The sequence below is a fragment of the Paramisgurnus dabryanus genome, chromosome 15 (genome assembly GCF_030506205.2).
Source record: "Paramisgurnus dabryanus chromosome 15, PD_genome_1.1, whole genome shotgun sequence".
NCBI classification, from domain to species: Eukaryota; Metazoa; Chordata; class Actinopteri; order Cypriniformes; family Cobitidae; genus Paramisgurnus; species Paramisgurnus dabryanus.
Window position 1 is genome coordinate 10,098,977 of NC_133351.1, and position 22,099 is coordinate 10,121,075.

A 22,099-nucleotide genomic window follows, 5' to 3' on the forward strand; every position below is an offset into this window, starting at 1 on the left:
CCCCCCCATAAAGTACACTCTAAAAATGTCTGGGTTCTTTTTTAACCCAAAATGCTGGGTTGAGTCTGTTGGGTTGTTTTGCTGGGTTATTTGTTCACATTTTAAACACTTTTTGGGTTTCAGTTTTCTGGTTGTTGGGTTAAACCTGCTGGGTTATTATGCTTGTTTCAAGGTAAGTTTTTGTGAACATTTCATATGAATATAAACAAGATTATAAAATTTTGCGAGACAGCAACAAATTAATTTATACAGACTAAGACGAGGGGTGTCATTTAGAGGAATGACAACTGTTACCTCAGATCGCCATTTACACAAATTGACTCGAATAATCGTTCTAAGATGTGTGATATGCCATATTAATAAAATTAATAAAATCGATGTTACAAAATTCCCATCACACAGTGATTACGTTAACTCATGACAATTTCTGTAAGCCTTTAACAAAGCCAGTCAAAACCAGTACAGAGTCGACCTCCGCAACCCCACTTCGGCTTTTTGTGTCACACACGCGCATAGTTTTCCCAGCTTAGTGATAGCAAATTAAATTAAATTAAATTTAGTGACAAACGAGTTGCTTTCTTGTCATTCGATATGGAAAGACAGACCGCGAGTTAACCTGTTAACTTTACCGAGTTAACAGTTAACTTTACCGGCGGCGGAGAATCGCAGAGCCGGCGTCTAATCTGTCACTGAGAGGCAGGGACAAGCAGCACATTCAATTCACCGTCGGTACGGCAGGTAACTCGTCAATAAATGAAAACGAAACAGCGTTTCCAAGAACCGGTGTCTTATACGTATATTGCTTGGTCCTCTCTTTTAAAATGAAACAATTTAAGTGTTTTGACATGAACTTGAACATAAACATGTTTGTCATCAAGACGGAGGCTGCCTGGAAGTGACTATCGGTTAACAAACATTTATATGTGTTATATGAATTTAGATGTGTAATTGAGTCATATTTAGTTACTATTTTATATTCATTTCATAATATTTTTGGGTTGTCTCCTGTGATTTCAAATTTATTTTGACCAACCCTCTGATCTGTGGCTGATACTGTATCAGATGTTATGTTTTTTTGCGGATATTAGATGTGATGTTGTTTTCCCATTCTTTTTTTTCTAGAGTGTGCAGAGGTTTTTACGTCCATCCATTGATGAGGCTAGCAAGGCCTTCATACAACTTCAGCCAGTAAGTATAACATTTATTAATTCCTATTTAAAATGTATTGGGATTGTCTTAATTATCTGCTGCATTTTAGTACTGCTGCACTTTATTATTTGATCATCCTATTTGTCAGTCTGTGTGGTTTGCAGCCTTTGTTGTTGGCACAACAGTTAAAGGAGTGTAACACCAAAGTCTTATGCAAACCAACAACAGGCCATTGCATTTTTTGGAAAACATATCTTACACGTGGTGGTAATGGGGCCAGGGATGCAAAAGGAAGCCTTATAATTTTTTATAAAATGTATAATTGACTTGGCCCACAAGTGAATACTTAAATCTGATCATTCAGTTCAGACCACTAAAAGTTTTTTCCTCTTTTGTAGATTGCAACAAATGTGGTGGAATTTCTTCTCTGGAAAGAATCATCTAAGAATGATTTTACTTTTAATTCAACAATTACATTGTTTCTTTTCCTACACTGCTGTAGTTTTGTTTATGTACATTTCATTATTTAATTTATATACTGTAAAATTACAAAAGTCTGTGTTAAATTCAAACAAATTGATTTAACCTGTTACATTGTTACTTTACTTTGCATAATTTATGATATTTAATAAATATATTTATACTTGATGTCAGTAAGCAGTCCTTTAAATGATTTTGCAACTGCCAACTGTAAAAATGTAAGAGTTTGTAGTTATTTTGCAGTCTAATAAACATTTATTTGGTGTTCACAATGGTCTTGATTTACAATAAAGCACATGACAAAAATAACCCAGCAAGAATAACCCAAACCCAGAATAATAATCCCATAAATGGTTAAAATGACTACATGTTGGGTTTTTTCAACAACCCAACCTGCTGGGTTAAAATGTGTTCTGTCCAATATTTACCCAGCGCTAGGTTGCCGATTGGGTTGTTATAAACCCAACCATTTTTAGAGTGTAAACAGTAATGATAAACTTATATACTCTCTGTTGGTCCCTATGGTTCATTCTCCAGACTGAAAGACTATTCAGTTCAAAGAAATACTGTACAAAACGTCTTCACATCACATGGGCTTCGCTGAATTAATATTTGAAATTATATTTTATATTAAGATGTGAGGTGCATTGGGTGTTTGTTTAAAAAGGATGCAAATACTGTTGGAGAGAGCAGGAAGCTTAGCGTTCTAAGAAAGAAGGAACGTGGAAAATAGATGAAAGGGGTTGAAAGAGACAGAGATAGCGGTGAAGAAAAACACGACCCAGCAAAGAGAATTCAATGTGGGCTGATGTTTAACTAACAGTCACAGAGGAGAAGTAATCAGCCTGCGAGCATCTTGTTTCTCACTCTCTCCGAGAATGTCTAGCAAAATGAATACATGCAAATTAAGGCGTTACTGCAGTTTGTAGAAAACATTTTGGAACACAAGAAACATGAAGCAACCAGTCAGCGGTGATGTAATCATAAGAAATGAGCAGAATAAGTTGCGCGTTAGATACAATTATTATGAACAATATATAAAAAATCCTAAATATTTGTGACTTCCTTGAGAAAGGTATTGTATTTGTAAGAAAGAAAAATTATGATAACATGTAAAAAAAGACCACTACTGTGAATCACTATAGGAGAACACAGAGTTGGTGTTGTATATCTAAAGGCAGGGAGGTACCTGACGGTTATTGGGAAATGGTTCTTAAGAATGTTCAGCTCGGTTATTGATTATCTGCCCTAATCTATCAGCTGAAACAGGTTAAGAGTCATCAGGTGCCACCGCCTGTAAGAGAGGAACAGGTGAATGGAGGAAGACTTCCTATCTCTCTCTTTCTGAAAAACTTTTACTGACAGGGTTTCCTCACCAAGCTCAATACAGGAACAGACACATTTCCATAACTAATTTTTAAAGGGACACTACACTTTTTTGAAAATATGCTAATTTTCCAGCTCCCCTAGAGTTAAACATTTGATTTTTACCGTTTTGGAATCCATTCAGCTGATCTTCAGGTCTGACAGTATCACTTTTAGCATAGCTTGGCATAATCCATTGAATCTGATTAGACCATTAACTCTTTCCCCGCCATTGACGAGATATCTCGTCAATTAAGAGAAAACGCTTCCCCGCCAATGACGAGATTTTCCGTCTTTCCGCAATACCGCTATTTTCCGCAACTTTTTAAAACCGGAAGTATTGCCCTATGGCAAGCTGCTGCATGTCCGTGTCTGTTTTAAAGATCGCTCTGAATGGGATCTCTATGAAAAGTCCGTCATAAAAATGGAATTATATCTGCTTTTTGCTCAAAATATGGTGTTTTTGCAAAAACCTACCCATATTCAAAAGCTGATTGCAAAAGAACCACTAAAGGTAGGATGAAACGGTTTTTTTTGTTTGAAAGCAGAGGGTCTGTTCTTTCATTTGGTATATTGTATGTTTATATATTTAAAGAAGAACATTTTCTGGAAGGCATTAAACTTTGGTGAAAATCATGAAAAACGCTGGCGCTGGCTGGCAACTTTTTTTAAAAACACTGGCGGTGAAAGAGTTAACGTCGTGCTAAAAAATAACCAAAGAGTATTGATATTTTTCCTTTAAAACTTGACTTTTCTGTAGTTACATCGTGTACTAAGACCAACGGAAAATTAAAAGTTGCGATTTTGTAAGCCGATATAGCTAGGAACTATACTCTGATTCTGGCGTAAAAATCAAGGACTTTGCTGCTGTAACATGGCTGCAGGAGGCGCATTGATATTACATTGTGCCTGAAAATAGACCCCTGCTATTGAAAGTAACCAAGGGCACTATTTTCGGGCAGTGCGTAATATCACTACACCTGATGCAGCCATGTTACAGCAGCAACTTTTAAATTTCCGTTAATCTTAATAACTACAGAAGAGTCAAGTTTTAAATAGCAAAAATATTGAAACTCTTTGGTTATTTTTGAGCGTGATGCTAATGGTCTAATCAGATTCAATGGATTGTGCTAAGCTATGCTAAAAGTGATACCACCAGACCCGGAGATCAGCTGAATAGATTCCAAAATGGTAAAAAAAACAAATGTTTCACTCTAGCGGAGGTGAAACAATTAGCATATTTTTTTAAAAAGTGGATTGTCCATTTCAGTTCACACAAAGATGAAAGTCATTATGTACTTAACCTGACAGACAGCAGATGACTCATTTGGCAGAGCATTACGTTAGCAGTGCAAAGGTCATGGGTTCAGTCTGCCTTTAAAATCCAGGCTAAAATCTCAATCGAATTATGAGCAATTAGTAGCATCAACGTTTGATTTTACTCATTGATTTTACATTAATTTCAGTCTGTGACATGGTCTTAAGTCACTATTAAAGATATCAAGGTTATATTTTCACCATGTTTTCATTACTGTTCCATGTAGAAAACAGTAAAGCACAAAAAAATGTTTTCACAGGCAGGATAACAAAATGTATGTATAGATTTAAGGCCTTTTTTGGATAAAGCTTCTGCCAAATGCTGAAATGTAAACGTGGACAATGTATGCATGAAGTCTGTGGTGCTTCATTGAAAAATAATAATAGTATAACGCTTTGCAGTGATGAGGGTGATCTCTTTATAAATTATACTGGGTAAATTTTCATCCTTTGTAGGGCCCCGTTCAATGTTTAAATCACACAAATTTGGGTTTAACAGAGGTATGATGCTTCTTCCTGTCACTGGAATGCTAATCACTTCTCTCAGTTATGTTTAATTACTTATCTTTTTTATGAAACAAGGGACGTAATACTACAGACAGTTTTTCAGAGTGCCTCATTTTGAGTTTGTTAAGCCTTCATAGAAAATATGACAGGAAAATTGTTAAATTATGTTTCTGGTTTTCTTAGACAAGGTATAACTAATTAGGCTTTAAAATTTGTGATGAAAGAGAGTAATTTTGAACAGTAATTTCAGATAGCACAGAGGGAATAAGAAGCGGACAAGTGTAAATTCAAACCTTGAATGTACAATAGCAGACGTAAATGGCTTGTCTTTTATATGCACCACACACACAATCCTCGGTGATTCAAACATGCTTGTACACAGCTGTTTATTTCTTATTTGTCTATATCAGCAACTATTGTGGTAAAAGATACACTGATTGCTTATTTTAAAGAGGGATTGTACACCTTTTACTGTATTCATCTAACAAAAAATGTGTAATAATTATATTTAATGATCATCTGTTTATAATATTTTTGTATATTGAGTGATTTTGAAATTAGATCATGATGAACTACTAAGTGTGCATGTCAAGTAGTTAAGATCTATATTACAGCTATTACCACATCCTGGAAAATTGGATATGCTCAACTAGAGTCAAATTAGATTAAAAGTATTATTAAACTATCTCATACCAGTGGATAATTACTGTACACATTTTAGGGGAACTGGCAGATCTTGTTTTCTTCAAATTCAAACATACTAGAAATAAGTAAATAAGCTGCCACTGGAATGTGTGGAAAGCATTTACACCGTCAGACAGAAATCTGACAAGAGATCAGATGTGTAATAATCTGATTATATTATGTTACATAACTGTAGATTTTTAGTGGCATCGAGTGGTGAGATTTTGAATCGCAACCAATGTAACGTATTACCCTTTTTTGTGCGAGACTTCCGTTTCATAGCCATCCGGTAAAAAACTGGTAGAGGGAGCATAGTTAATATTTACGATACCTGCCATGTATAACCCAATGGGAGGATGAGATATTCAATCATTTCATGTTGTTGCTCAGGGATAACGGGTCTTCAATGCGCAAATATAAAAGCACAGAGACATACCAGTGTCATTACAATGGGAAAGTCAGTCGAGTGCATGGAATAGACCAAGAATTTGTGTTTTTAACCTTTGCAGACGACGGTTTAAAATGTCACAACTGTCCCTCTGGTGTAGTTTTTTAAAACCACAATTTTTAATTGACTTGTTTGAGTTGTTATGGCGACACATCAAGCTTCACGTGGTCCGACAGTCAGCATCTTTCTCATTCGACACATTGTTAGTTATTTAAACAAACATTAATAAACATATTAAACTATTACATGTATTCAGTATTGTTTTCGTTTTATGAAAATATTACATTGCTTCTTAAGCCCGGAATACATTGCAGGATTTTTGCACTACTATAAGATCATTACCTTATCACACTGTGCGACATGGATAGTTCAAACTTGGGTACGACAAGCATGTAGACTGTACGATGACACGGAGGTGTCGACGGCTGCGTCACACGTTAGCGCATGTCACCAGCATGCACTAGTGGTAAACAAATACTAGTACGTATGTCATAGCAGCAAACACACTGTGCATTGATCATGCTGAATTTCTGACACTGTCAGAAAACTATCGTAGGCTAAAACAGGGCCGGCGTCAAGGGGGGCATTCGCGGGCAGTGCCCCCCCAAATAGGTTGTTGTGCCCCCCCTACAAACTTTATTAATTTAATATATATCAAGAGTAATTAAAATAAATTAAACATGGAATGTTTCATGACTTTTAATGTAATCAAATGAGGAAAATATAGTGGATATACGTTTTCTTTCATTAAAATAGACCAGTTTCTCTGATTGGTTGTATTGCAGAGTCTCATGTGTCTTTACGTCTTTAGCATATTTGTGACGTGATACTAGCAATGTGTTTTTTCGTGGCATTTTATGGATCGTGTAAAATATGGATATTAGAACATTTAGAACGAACCAGCACCGCCTGCTTCATCTGACTTCATGTAAACACCGACTGGCTTAAACTCGGAGATTAGAGGTTGAGGTGGAATTTTCTAATCTACAGGACACTGTTTTAAGGAAGTTTAATGTTCGTACACGCCGCCTTCAGCATTTTAAAGGTAAGTTAGCGTTGTTTAATTTACGTAAGCTTAAATGTGAAGTGTGGCTATAGACCCTTAACAGAATTGCGACGTTATTATGGTGAAGCGGCTTTTAGTACACGGTGTGCGCTGCGCTATGCAACCCGTTCTTTTCAATGGCTAGCGGCGCGCGAGGGCAGTTTGTTGTTGCGTCGAGCAATGCGCGAGCGCAACAGCTTGTGCTCACGCCGCGGTCGAGTTCAAAATAGTTTTGCGCATAGTTTGTGATCTTTTGCACTTTATACGGGAAATGAGCTGACAGTCTGTACCAGTTGTATGAGTGTGTGCTTGCACTGTATTTGTTGTTTTAATGCCTTGTTTTTGCAAGTTATTGTTGCTATTGCGTGCCCCCTGTTGGAAGCCACGTGCCCCCCTGTTAGTTATGGTCTGGTGCCGGCTCTGACGCAAGACCAGGAAATGGCTGTCTTTAATCCTCTCTCCCTGTACGACATAGGACCACCGATTAAGAGCCACGATCAAAAAAATCGTGCATTTGTTTCACAATGGCAATTTTTCTGGGACAGCCAAAAATTGTGCAATGTATCCTGGGCTTTACACACTAGATGAAGACATGAGTTTATGAAATATTTTGTTTTTAAAAATGATCAGAGGCAGACACTACTTGAGTATATTTACTTTCTACATAAAAGTAAATTTTTTAGTATTCGTATTTTATCAGCGTTTTTCTTTTGAAAACATACATTCCAAAGCATATTATCATAATTTTTACTCCACTACATTTCATAATTTCAAGTTTTTGTTTCATATTTAATATTTAAGTACATTACACATCTAGTATTTTTTTACTTGGGTAAAAAGTAATTTTGTATTTTTACTCAAGAAAAGCAAAAGTACACAATTTTTATGTAATTAAGTATTAAATCAATTTTAAAATGCAATATCAAAGGAAAACATAGTATGATTCGATGCTTTAGAAATTTAGTGAACATTTTTTTAGTGAAGTACATTTTTTCCCAACACAAACACTCTGAAAAAGCACAGGGGCCGTATTCACAAAGAATTTTAAGGCTAAAAGTAGCTCCTAACTGGCGAATTTAGGAGCAACTCCTAAAAATAATGGGCGTGTCACTCCTAACTTTAGGACTCCTAATTTTTTTCACTAAAAGTAATTCACGAAGCATTTTAGCCCTAAAAGTAGCACCTAAGTCTGGGACAGCTTAAAAGAAGTCGAGAGGACTCCTAACTCACTAAGACCTATTCACAAAGGATCTTAAAATGCCTTAGGTGCTGATCCTCCTTAACATGGACAGTTTCACCAACTCAAAAGCATTGCACATAACACTTAAAAGCACACTTTAATGTAAGCATATTGTTTATGACATTTGTTTCATAATTCATTACATTCATGACAAGCAGGAAGTTTTTTAGAATTACATGAAACAATAATGAAATTAAATATTTAATATTATAGGCATACCTGTTGCCATGCTAGTCTGTTTAAAGGCTGCAATCTCAACCCTCTACTGCGATTGTAATGCATATACCACCGCCTCTCGCATTCGTCCGGGGTCCGCGACATAAGCGGGAATGCTGCATTGATCTGCAACAAATCCTCTCCCCAGTGATGCGCGGGTTGATCCGAAATGAGCGGATGCATGCGGTCACCCGCGGTTACGAGTCATCCAAAAATATTTTTTATGATATTCGGGTCGCGTTCCGGCGGGTCGTTTGACATAAAGATGGCAATTAACTATTAAACAATTACTATTTAAAAAAATGCGGGCCAGGGAGCGGGCGGGTTAGTTGAAAACGTTGGTCGGGTGCCAGTTGTTTTGTACATTGACCCGTGCATCACTTTCTCGCATGTCTCACGCTTAGTTTTGCTTGATATCTCAGTGCCGAATTTCCCTTTTATTACGTGTATTTTTTCCAGCACCAACTGGGCCAGCAGCAGTAACTGATCCTGCATCCATTTGGGCTTTCTTTTTCGTTTTGGCGAGTTCATAATCCACCATCATTTATTTATTACACTATTAGGCAGGCTTCTTTAATATGGGCAACATTTCCTTGTTTTAAGTAGTCTATTTAGGCTAATAGGATGTACATTAATCAAGCAAGTGTTAATGCAATGTCGTTTTTTATTATAAGGCAATTGGCGGTTTTCATTTGTATTAGGCTACCTTGATTTAATTTAATTAAATTCACGACTTTTCTTTTATATATGCATTTCGATGGCATTACTATTATTATTTTGTATAGGACACAGACATATTTCGATATTGTAATTGCATGATTTGGTGCGTCTGTGTTATGTTCCGCATGACAGCCCCTGTCATCTAACAACCAATCACCGTGGTCATTGCGAGGCAGCTCGTGCATGAGAATTGACGTCATCCGTAGCAACGAAGACTCACTCTTAGTTTAGGAGTTATCATTTTTCCTTACTAAAAGTAGGTCTGAAAGGCGTTGTGAATAACTTTTAAGAGAAAACTCCTAGCTAAAATCTTTTAGTGCGATTTATTAGTACTCTTAGTGGTAAGATAAAATGCTTTGTGAATACGGCCCCAGATGCTTGGAAAATTTACTTAAAATACTCAAGTAGTGTCTGCCTCTGGAAATGATTTGTTTTTCATTAAAAACATAAGTACACGCAAACACATTAAGAACTTTTATGATACATTATGACTTTTTTTAAAGGGTACTGTCCCAGTGACCGCTTTAGTACCTTTTCCTTCTAACAGTGTATTAATATACATTTAGCCTTTGTATGGCCTTTTAATAGCACAACCCTACAGTTTAATGACTTAACCGTTGCTGTATGTCATGAGTTCATATAGAAGACATATTCAGCTTTTTCCTTAATGAAATTTGACATCTCCCTCTTCTGACTTCTCATCCAACTGAGATAAATAAGCTCAGGTAGATAATGGCCAAATAAATGAGATGACTCCCTCATTATTTATCTGTCAACCCTGTCCTGAAGAAACCATCAGGCGGGCACCTGGCAGGACAGCACGCTCCGTACGTCGTCCACGCCCCATGGATAATTCTTTAGCGCAGCATGAGAAACCAATGTCAATTAGTGGGCCATTTTTTTCTTTCTTTAGCAAACAGCAGGTTTTCTTCAGCTCAGGCAGGTGTCGTGCATTATTCAGTATGGCTGAGTCTGCACACTCGATCAGCACAGGGACTTAAGTAACCACAGCTGCCCGGCCTCTGCCATCCACTGAGAGACTGTTGAAGGTTAGATCGTCATAGTCACGATACTTTCTTTAATGAGCTTCAGCTCAGTTTGTTCCCACCTGCGGTGAAGGAGCAAGAGCTGCAGCACATCATTCACTCATCCGTGCTAAAGGAGGGTTAAAAATGGCAGGAAGAGATTAAAGTATATAGACATCTGGATGATGTTTTCTTGCAGCCCTTTTTAAGAGTTGTCTAAACCACTGCTTTTGATGTTGCGATTGCTCTTCTGCTATTTATTAAAGGTCTGAAATGAGTGTAACAAGTGCCAAATGCAAATGAAATTGGGGAGTTCAGAAGTGAAATGCCAGTTATTTGCCTCTTTGCTAGTTATTTTTTAGGGCATTGCAACATAATACATTTAACATAAAAAAATGACAACCTGACCCTTACTGATAAATCAAATGGTTCTTTTTTTTCAGAGCCAGGGATTGAACCACCAACCTTCCGGTTTGTAGACAACCTACATGAACTACTGCTGCCCCATGAAGTATAATATCGGACCTTAAACCCAGAGATGCCCTGCCATGTTAGTCGTGCTGCCAGTGGAAAAATATGGTACATGCATATACCTGATAAAACGAAACTTCCTGTCAGAAGAACATTTCTGTCGGTAATTTCCACCTTAAAAACACGATTTTATTACCGTCAGACGAGATTGTGCGATTATACCCCAATAAGTCATGTTTAAATGCTGTTTTCATAACTCTTAACTCTTTCACCGCCAGCGTTTTTTTTTTAAAGTTGCCAGCCAGAAATATACTGAAGATGGTATGGGTGTGTAGGATGTAGGTAGGTTCATGGCAAAAGTTACAAAAAAGTGGTCAGATACAGTAGATGGAGAGGTACAACCTAAATATTATCCATAGAGCAGGTGAAGATGAGATCAAGCTGGTTTCCTGACCTGTGAGTGGCAGCGGTGGAGAGGTGAGTAAGGTCGAATAAGAAGGTGAGTGTGTGGTCCACAGCATACAGTAGGGCTTCTCCAGGTGGATGTTAAAGTCTTCAAGCATGATGAGAGGGCTGCCATCCTCAGGGAAAGAGTACAGCAGCATATCAAGTTCCTCTAAGTTCAGAAGCGGACCTGGAGGGCGGCAAACCACAACAACATGAAGTTGGGTAGGAGAGGTGCTGTTAACAGCATGGTATTCAAAAGAGTTGTTTGTGCATAGTGAAGTAAGTGGAGTGTACTTCCAGCTATTGTTAACAAGCAAACCTGTACCTCCACCTCGGCCCGTCAGGCGAGATAAGTGAGAGAAGGAGTAGTTTGAGGAGAGGGCATCGGGCGTGGTTGTGTCTATGTAAGTTGGATGTTGAGGGCCAACTGCGTATTTCGTTCATCTTACAAACTAAACTGTATATTTATTACCTCAGAATAAGACGTTTTTATGTACATACACCGTGGGTCGCCTTACATGAAAGTCCTAATTTCACACCATCATGTTTCTACAGTACATTGTAAAAAAAACGCAGCATTTTTGTCAAATCAACATCTATTTTTATGTTACTTAAACATAAAAGATTAGGTTAAACAATTTCAACTTGATTTTATAAGTTATGCCAACTGATCACAAGCCAGAACTTAATAGTAGGTTGAATTGTTTTAACTTTATGCTGCATTTTTTACCGTATAGCCATAATGTACAAACTGCTCCATAGAGAGTGTTTCATCACTATGTGGTCTCAGGCGATGACATGTTTGTCATGTGGCGGCTACTGTAGCTTTTTTATGCGTTTCGAAAGAGAGAGGTGACCAGTGGACTGAGCTGCTGGTTAAAATTCACAGCCTCACCACTAAATGCTAGTGATGGTTGCTTTCGAAACACTGCTTCATGAGGCTTCAAACATTTACGAATCTTTTGTTTTGAATCATTGGTTGGGAGCCTGTTTCAAACTGGCCAAGTCATGTAATTTAAGCAAACAAGGCTTCATTACGTCATAACTGTTTCAAAACATTTCAAAAATCCGACGATTTACCACTAGGTTCACATATAGAGTTAATTTTGCAACTTCATAAAACATTCATCCTTCTGACTAATAACACAATTTTGCCTACTTTTTGTTTATAGAGAAATTAAATGACAAACATAATAAAAAAATGTTGCTAGAGTGTTAATGATCTGTTTGCCCTAAATAAGACTAAAACACACGATACACTTTTAAGTATGGCTTAATTTACATATTTTTTTAAGAAAAGTCTTGCTATTGTTTTGTAAAAGTGTAAAATGTTTGGACAGAGCTTGTTGTTTTTACACTATTTCGCAAGCGTGTGTGGTGTTTCAAATGCTTCGAAAAATCAATTTGCGAAGCAATTGGTTCAATTGATTCGAAGCTTCGAAAAGCTTTGTTTCTCCCATCACTACTAGGTCCTTTAAGTTGTGTTTTACCACAGTACAAAATATATAGGCTTCTAAAAAATATATCCCATTGTATTCCCCTATTTTTCTGTGCATTACAAAATGTTCACAGATGAATTGTTTATAAATACATAAAAACCACCAGTTATTTAAATGCTATTTATTTCAATATGTATTTGAAGTGTTTCTGTCCAGTTTTGAATGATGCACAGCCCTGTAACATGTAATCCAAACTATCTGAAAAAGTTAAAGAGAGCAGGAAATGTATTCATTGCCTCTAGCAAATGCAGATGAATGGAAGTTATCTTTCCTCCCTCAGGCAACGTCTACATCTTCATCTGTAATTGGACTGCATTTAATCACACACATACACGAACATATTTATATATGAGAAATGAGAGCTCAGCCAGTACTATCTAAACCTGTAGAGGTAAAACTTGGTTTTCTGTGTCATTAGTGTGTTTAGATTGCTTATCTGCCACAGTAAAGTGATATCAACATCAATCTAATACCTTTCCAATCAATATCCCTCTGCATTTTACTTTATAATACACTGCTGACCCACAGAGATTTACAAGCAACTAAGATTTCATTTCAATCTCCTAACGGCATTATATAAGTTTCTTATACCGTAATCTATAAGCTATCAAATTCCAACATTTAATTTTCCAGCTAAATTCAATCAAATCTTCAGCCTTGTGTGACTAGCAAATCATGACCTCTGGTAGCTTGGAATAAAGCGCTCAAATCTCAGCGGTCCCTTCTAAGAAGCAGCGCTAAAACTCGTTCATGTATAATTAAAAGTTCTCACCTCATTCGGAATATCAAAGAACATTAGAATCCCCTGAGAGGTGTCACGTGGTGGGGAAAATACCACGCACCCCTTAATGTGTCGCTGTAATTATGTTCTGCGGCATTTTCCTCTCGCTTCATTTTCTAGTGGTAATAATTTGAAAAGGGTTAAGGATCTATTTTGTCACTGTTGTCAGCAATGATGTACCAAATGCCCCTCGTGGGCCACAAGTCATTACTTTATATGTACATTCTGCACTTGTTTATCCGCTGAACAACAGCCGACAGGGTAAAAATGCAATGTCTTGCATGGCCTTAGGTGGGGGGACAGGGGACACAGCGATTAGATGTAAAGTTGAACATGTAGTTATAATGTAGTATGTAGCTCAGGGGATGCATTGCTTTTTGTTGCAATGCGCATGCGTCGAACATCTGTGTACAGGTGCGATTCAAATAAACTAGACTTCTACTAAACTATACAAGTCTGTGCATTTGATCGTGTGTACGTTTGCATACACGTAAAAAACAGACCATACCCTGGGCTTAATAGAGAGACACATTGAACAGGCAGTTTTCACCCGCATTGCTATTTAAACTCTTTTTAATGTTTTTATGTCAATAATCACATAAGTATTACAATGAAAGTTTATGCCATTAATGAGAACAATCACTAGATCAGTCGCTATAAATGGACAACAGCGTTGGTATCCATTGCATTTACTGCAAAGTGCATCTTTTTAACTCATTAACATAAGGTTAATAGATAGAAAAGATATTGGCTGTTATTATGAACACTAGACAATGCAATGTCCATACACCCGATCTGGTGATGGAAGTCCCGCCTTTCAGGTTAAATAACCATTCATCACCAAAAATCTGGCTCCTAAAGCCCGGTTTATAGTTTTTTACGTGTACGTGAATGTACGCAAATGTACGCTCGCGGTTAAAGGCATTGCCTTGCATAGTTTATTTGACTCGTACATGTACACAGATGTTCGACGTATGCACACTGTGACAAAATGCACATACTACATTCTCCTGTACACGCATGCGTGACCTACATGTACAAAGTATGCGGTGTTTGCAAAATCTGGCGGTGCGTGCCTCATTGTCTTGAAAAGTGAAGCCTCTGGTTCTTTGATCGCCCCCTGGTGGCTGTCTGCAGTACAAGTCATAAATCCCGCCCTCTCCATTCAAACGAATGGAACTCTGCCTTAAAAAATAAAATAAAACTTTACACTTCCAAGGAAACATTTTGAAATAAACAAAATTATTTTTTTGTGATAAGTTTTATTTTAGCTAGTAATTTGATTGGCGTGGTTGAATTGGGCGTGTGGGCGGAAGTTTGATACCGCGACTCTGGCTCCACGGATGATTCCTTCTGCACATGCTTTTGCTCCAACTTGACGTTTTTACGTAACGTGGGGGCAACCATGGTCGGACATTTTTTGCTTCAATTCATTACAATGGAGGGTCGTCCATCTTTTTTACAGTCTATGGTACGAGCACCCTCGGGTATACGTGAAAACCTTACTATCCTTTTAGCTTAACACTTACTTGGCTCAATTGCAGGAATATTGGCAGTGAGTCAAAAAATTGAGGATGATGATGTCCCCCATCCCCTGCATATTATACCGCCATGCATTACTTTTTTCTTTAATTTTTTTTATTCACTATAAAAACAGGTACAGCATGCTGTATGGCTATTAAGGATAAATTCAGTTTACAGAATTAGATTTTCCTGTAGCGTATTTCTTAAACTAATGGCTTTAACCCCAGTCTGGCAATGTGAGAGACAGCTATTAGCATATTCTCCTCTCTTGGGCTTTGTTTATAGGCAAATGCCAGGACTCCTCTCTAGGTGGTATTGAAATTGGATCGGCCTATTAAGTTCAAGTTGAGGTAGTTTGAGTTCAGGTTGTTTTTGAGTGTGTAGTCCATTCCTCACGGGTCCTAATGACAAGACGCTTTGTCCTGTCCTTTAGTTTTAATAGAAGCAGACAGGTCTGTGACAAAGGAGGCTATCAGTGCAGTCCTGCCATCTGTAAAGCCTTTAATCAGAGTCCCGGACTAAAATAAATTAACCTCCCATTCGCTTAAAGAACATCAAGACCCTTCAAATTCTTTACAAGGTAAATAAAGGTGTAATGAAATAAACTTTGGCCCAATTTAAATCATTTGATTCTTTGGAGAATTAAGCGAAGTTGCCGTGTGGTCCTTCTGTTTGCTAAAAAACCGGGGCATGTCAGGATTTAGCCTGAGGGAGATCTTGAAGTCTAAATCTGCGTTAATGATTGAAGAGGAAATCTAATCCTGAGTACTGAACATGCATCACGCAAGTCAACAGGCTTGAACTATGTTCTTAGGCACGATGCAAGATTATGGCAACAATATGAAAAAGCAATATGTTGGTGCCACAATGTGATTTAATAGTGTTTGTTTATTTAATATCCTCCATAATTGTATTGTTTTTTGCTACTGATAAATGGTACTACTCTCAGCTTCATTTAACAGAATTTCTTATACAAACAGTATTAGAGAGTTTATATTCCACAACATGGTAAAATAACAGCAGGTTTTCAATCATTCCCTATCCATTTTAGCAGAGCTGTTTCAATTCAACAGCTGCAAAATAGTATCAGGGTCAAAACAGGGGCATATTCGGCATAATGCTTTAACATGCCCTGTTGTAAATGAATGACCATTAGCCAAAACGAAATGGCTTATATGTGGCCTTTATCACTGCCACATGAGTGCCCCCTTATCTGGGTGGCATAAGGTGCCGTCTGCCTGCTGGTGTTTTTATGCCCATTTGCCAGATCTGTGATTCCCTACGATCTAATAATAATCATCTGTAACCGCTTAAACAGAGGCACTTAAAGGATAATTCCGGTATTTAACACTTTGAGTCTCATTTCTGGTTTGTTTTGGATGAACTACAGTGATGGACACAGAAATTTTGACAGTGGGTCGTGTCTTGACTTTTTGACTCGTTTAGAAGCGTCTCTTGACTGCTTTAGAATGGAAGTCAATGGCCATGCACAAACATGTCATTAAAACAACACTTAACGTTCATTTTCAAAACTGTGCTACTCACCGAGTGGTTCCTGGTGTTCGTTGATGATTAAAAACAAGTTGTGTAGCGAAATACAGTTTCTGTCGTGTTTTATTTGGCATTTTGTAAAATTCCATTGACTTTTCTTGGAAGACTCATTGCTCGCTGATATATCACTCCGCCGCCGGGAAACAGAAAAGGGTCTGTTTATATGTGGTTGTAGTTTTTTCGCTCGATTTCTCTCAGAAGAAATTTTTCCCATATTTGTAGGGCTGGACCAGAATATTCAAATATTCGTTACGTGGGTTGACATTCGATTTTCAGTTTTGAGATTCGAATATATATATAAATATACAGCGTTAATGCAGAGCTTTTGCCAAGCAGGAAGTGCGCTTCACGCTCCCGCTCTATAGGTGGCGCAGAGAGACCAACATCCATAGCCAACAGCCACCAAACGCCACCAGTGGAAGAGATCGCCTCGAACGGAAAGCGCGCTTCCTGCTTTGGCATTCATGCTTATAGTGTTGTAAATAACGTTCGGTTTCTTGCAAAAACTGATTGATTTGCTTCACAAGACTTCAATATGTCACACAGAGTTATGGGGGATTACTTTTGTATTGGATATATATGCTTTAGCTCTTAAAGTGTGCGGATCGGTTGACTTGCATGACGGAGCACTGGGGTTTCTGCAAAATATCTTCTTTATTGTTCTGCTGATGAAAAAAACATATTGGATATTGTAAGTGTTATAAATAAACTTGATTTTGAAAGTATGCTACCGTTTTATTACAGTTTGTTGAACTTCGTTCATTTATTTTCGTTGTTTTATTTAAATAGCCTACCCTTTACGTTGTCAGTAATTACTGTGCTGCTTATCTCTGATACGGGAATGTTTGTTTGTTAGAAAAATGATAGGCTACCTTATTAAAAGTATTGCTCTTGTGTTTTGTTTCACTAATGCTGTTCACGCAGGACGCGTGACAGGAACGCCGCTTCCGGCTTGCGCTGTTCTGTACTATTTTTAAAGTTTATTAATTCTAAACGTGTCGCATGTCCATATTGCACGAAAAAAATGTACTACACTCCCTTAGGTCCGCAGCAACACATCCGCCACATAATAAAACTCTAGACAGACACACACAGAGATTCCTGCCTTTATTAAAGAGAAAAATGTGTTCAGCCCCTCCTTCCGAAGCTTCAAATATTCAATTTGATTTCTACTAGAGCTTCGAAGCTCAAAAAATGTTATTAGGAACAGCCCTACATATTTGATGGCTCAGTGACCAGCTTTAGGTTTGAAGTTGAGCTCGTACTTGTATGGCTGTTGTGGTTGTCGCCATCAAGTGGTCAGGAGTGTGCTAACGCTTCAGACTCAAATATAGAGCGGAAGTATATACGCGGTTGTGAGGTATCTGAAAAAATAGTTCCACTATAGCAAATAACACGGATTGAAATCATAAATTGCGCCAATATATTTATTTTTAATCATCAACGAACACCACGAACCACTCGGTGAGTAGTACAGTTTTGAAAATGAACGTTAAGTGTTGTTTTAATGACATGTTTGTGCATGGTCATTGACTTCCATTCTGAAGCTGTCAAGAGACGCTTCTAAACGAGTCAAAAAGTCAAGACACGACCCATTGTCAAAATTTCTGTGTCCATCACTGTAGTTCATCCAAAACAAACCAGAAATGAGACTCAAAGTGTTAAATACCGGAATTATCCTTTAAATGGGAATGTGCATTAGGAATGTGCAAGTAATGGTTTACCAAAAAAACAATGTTGCAATATCAGATTTTCACTACATTAATACTGTGGCCAAAAGTACTGACTATAACAATAATATTGTGATATATTAAAATGTATTTATATTGTTTATTTTGTGTTTTCTCTTTTTGGTCAATAAATCACACTCAAAAAAATAAGTGTAGGAAGGAAAAGAGGGAGTTTGTGAATGTAAGGCTAAATGTTAAAGCTGTTTTTGCATTCCTGATGTTAATCTGGAGTACCTATAGAGTAGTATTACATCCTTTATATGTCCGAAGAGTCTTTAGTTTAATCAGATTTATAAAATAAATATTAGCTTTACAGAATTTTTCCGATAACGTACGAAAAAATGAAGAAGGAGGAGTTACTACCGTGGGAGGAGCGAGTACGAGTCATGCAACACTATACAACACTTATAACTTATGATTCACTCCATGTTCGTGTCATTTATTTAATATGCACGCGCCTATTTCCAACATAAGACAGAAGTCTTACTTACCGCATACAACTCATGACCCGGTTGAGAAAATCCAGCGCATCAAACACACACGCAAAACTCCGCTGCTACCCCGGATAATAAAACTCTGCTGCTACCCCGGATAATAAACTATATCCATTGTTTCCATATGGCTGGCTTTCTTCTCCTTACATCCAAAAACACACTTCTTTTAAGCCATTGTTGAGTTTTGAAATTAAACAAAGCTGTGTTGCGTGATAAGATGTTTGCAAGTTCAAGCGTCTCCCACTGATTGACGGGTGGGCGGGGTTTTCCGGGGGAAGTGCCCATATAAAGAAGTAATACGTATAGAAAAACCCTGAAACGTCAGTTGGACCCGTAATCGAAAAAAACTTTCAGAAACTGGTATGAACCCTTGCGCAGTGCATACACTATATCTGTAATCACTTTTATATATCACGTCATTGTCAATAGCGGTGATATTGTGATAATCCTAATTCACATTCACAAATAATCTCCTGTATGAATATTGAACATTGCAGTGTTCAATATAAACAATTAATCTGTGTGGATCTTTTTTTTTTTCAAAAGATTTGTGTGCGCATATAAACCAATTCCGAAAATGTACTTTTATCTAATTGTGGCAATCTTTCTCTGATGACGACACATTGTTTTCTATGAGTATACACACACCGGCATCAACACGTGGCACCTAGTCTTGCGTAGCCAGACCTTCAATACTGATATTTATTATTACAATACTGAAGGAACAATACTGAAGGTCTGGTGTTTTTCGCTGCTTTTTCTGGACAAAGCCCGCCCACGAGCTGTTTGACCGACATGTCAAACAACCAATCACAGTTTGTTTCGTCTAGCGTCACGTTTCGGACTCCCCACAATAACAAGCCGGCTGGCAACAAGTCAGTTATTGAAATAAACAGCCAACCAAATAGCATCTAAATAAACTATAGAGTCTATGCCGCAAACTTTATTATATTATATTTTTGAGAATCCAATGTTTAGCTGCTCATGATAACTGGTCATTATTATCCATGTGAACACGACTGATTCTTTTCCTCAAGGGAATGTCAGAGCTTTATTTTCTAGGGACCGAAACTAATCGCGACACTCGTGTCTCCTGGAAATCCGGTTTATTTCAACCAGTCAAAGACAACTTCGACATTCTCACAGGGTTTCCAGAAAAGTGTACGAAAAACATCAGACGTTTAGCCAACAGTCTGTAGCCAGACGTCTGTGGCTGAGACTAGATGGCACCTGCCCGCGTCGCCCAGCTACGATTCAGGAAGTTGCTCAAATCCCTTTCGCGCCATTCACATAGTTTAACATTAAATAACGTCATATTTGTCCCAAATCATTAACAATAAACATTGGCTGCTAATGTATATTTTGCATTTTCAAGTAGACGCTATCTGACTACGCTTGCGTTATTTAATATGCACTTCCGGTGTACGATATCCTCAGAGTTGTCCTTCAATGTGTCCAGTTCTGAGGGAGAATTAATAGCTCAGTAAAAAATGATTGAGGTGTTCGTTTTGATGCTAATAATTGTCCTCAATTACGCATAATACAGATTGTTCTCTTCAACTGCTCTTTTTCTACAATCTACTGTTGTTTTTTCAACCATTTCAGTTCACTTTCTATCTGAAATCTTTCTTCATTATGAGCTGTGACATGTAGTCTACTTAGCTCCCACACAAACTCAGAGTTTAACTGACGTGTTGGGATTTATTTGTGACATCAATATCTAAACTACTAGATAATGGGCCACACTTTAACAGGCTGTTTGGTCATAAGCACAATGCTAATTGGAAAAAGCCTATATAAAGTCATATTTAAGCAATTGGGGTAATGCATGATACAGTATGTGGTCAAATGGTTATTATTTACATTAAAGGGATCTCCCATGAGCCAATGACATTTGTCTGAGCAGTGAGATGCAAATGCAAATGGATAAGTACTTGAATTTGTTCGCATTAAGAAGCTGCTATGCATTCTCTACATTTAAGTACGTAAATGCTTATGATCATGCTACGTTTAAAGATATTAATTTATCCTGGGGATATAAAACCGACATCTGCTTTTTTGTGTTTCCACCAAGAGGTTATATTTAAAATTGTGGCAGGAAATAAAAGGTTATGAAATGGCGCATGAATATTTAGGGTCTGTTATTGGACACTTCATCTCACTATGTTTGTTTAATTATAGATGGCCTGTCCTTGTAGATCTGCCCTTGCATAGTAACTTACTGCAAATGATTTAAATTTTTGTTAATATCAATAGATGAATAAAGTCAAGACTTGTCTCCACTTTTGCCAAGCGCAAGCACAGACACGTGCACAGACGATTTTTTCACTTAAGATGATTTCCGAAAACTACAAGGCAAACTTTGTGGTTTTAAAAACCCATGGATTTGTAATTGTTCAGCTGGCACCACAATAGTAAACACCACCTGGCCAGCAAGACGCAGGTAATTCAATTGACCTTTACAGGTTACTGGTCAACCATAAGGCAGAGCTGTTAGACAGGTTAGGCTCACGCTCCCGGTAGAGAAACAGCTTGTTGGGAGTTAAACTCACGAAAATAATTAATGGTCTCTGCAAACAGCTTAACTAGCTGTTTAAAAAGGAAACGGATAATTAATCCAAGAACAGGGAATGGTTCATGATGCATCTACTGAAGAGTAGGAATGACCTGGACGTTTGTAAGGGGGACAACATAATCCACTTCCATTCATTGGAACACAAAGTTCTCCATAAAGAACAGTATTCATGATTATGATGTCACAACTGATCACTCACATCGCAAACTTGTCTGCAGTCATTTTGAGTACCTGATTCGGCAAGATTGATATGTCAGTCTATGTGTTTCTGTACTTTGTGTTTTATATCAAATATTCAATCAACCATCATAAACTTTGCATTATTTGAAAGCTAAAACACTTAATATTTATGTTTTGAGCTTGTTTTTGCCATCAATACACTGGATTGAAATAGATTAAATGAAATGCATATGGTTCCGATCATTTTGCTCAAATCCAAAAAACTTCAGCGTACATTGCAACGTAAGGGTCCACTCTTCAAAATCCATCCCATATTTTAATCCAAAACAATGAAAAATAGGGGAAAATCCCACAAGATCCTCCTTTGTTTACATGCGTGCTTGCGGTTGGCATGTTCGATCATGTTTATTTTCTATCAAATATCAATTCTTATCACTGAAAATGCATCTCATCTTGTTTCGTTAGAGTGTTCCGATGAATATTCCTCCTAATTTTTCTGTTTCGTCCAATCAGATAAGGTTTGAAAATGTAAAACGTCCTGGAAGCGCACATTGTGTAAGCGAGGTGTCATTTTGCGCACCCTTGCTTTTGACTAGATGAAGTCAAAATGAAGCCAGCCATTGCCTATCCAGCAAAGTTTTGATTGTTGGG

General features: G+C 37.6%; 1 long non-coding RNA gene across 1 annotated transcript in view; it reads right to left on the reverse strand.

Moving 5' to 3' along the window:
• LOC135733085 (uncharacterized) overlaps window positions 1-22,099 on the reverse strand; it is a 76,729-nt gene that overhangs the window by 50,474 nt on the left and 4,156 nt on the right. Inside the window, exon 4 of the long non-coding RNA XR_010526886.1 lies at window positions 11,122-11,301. This is a non-coding gene — a long non-coding RNA (uncharacterized lncRNA). The remainder of the gene's footprint in view (window positions 1-11,121; window positions 11,302-22,099) is intronic.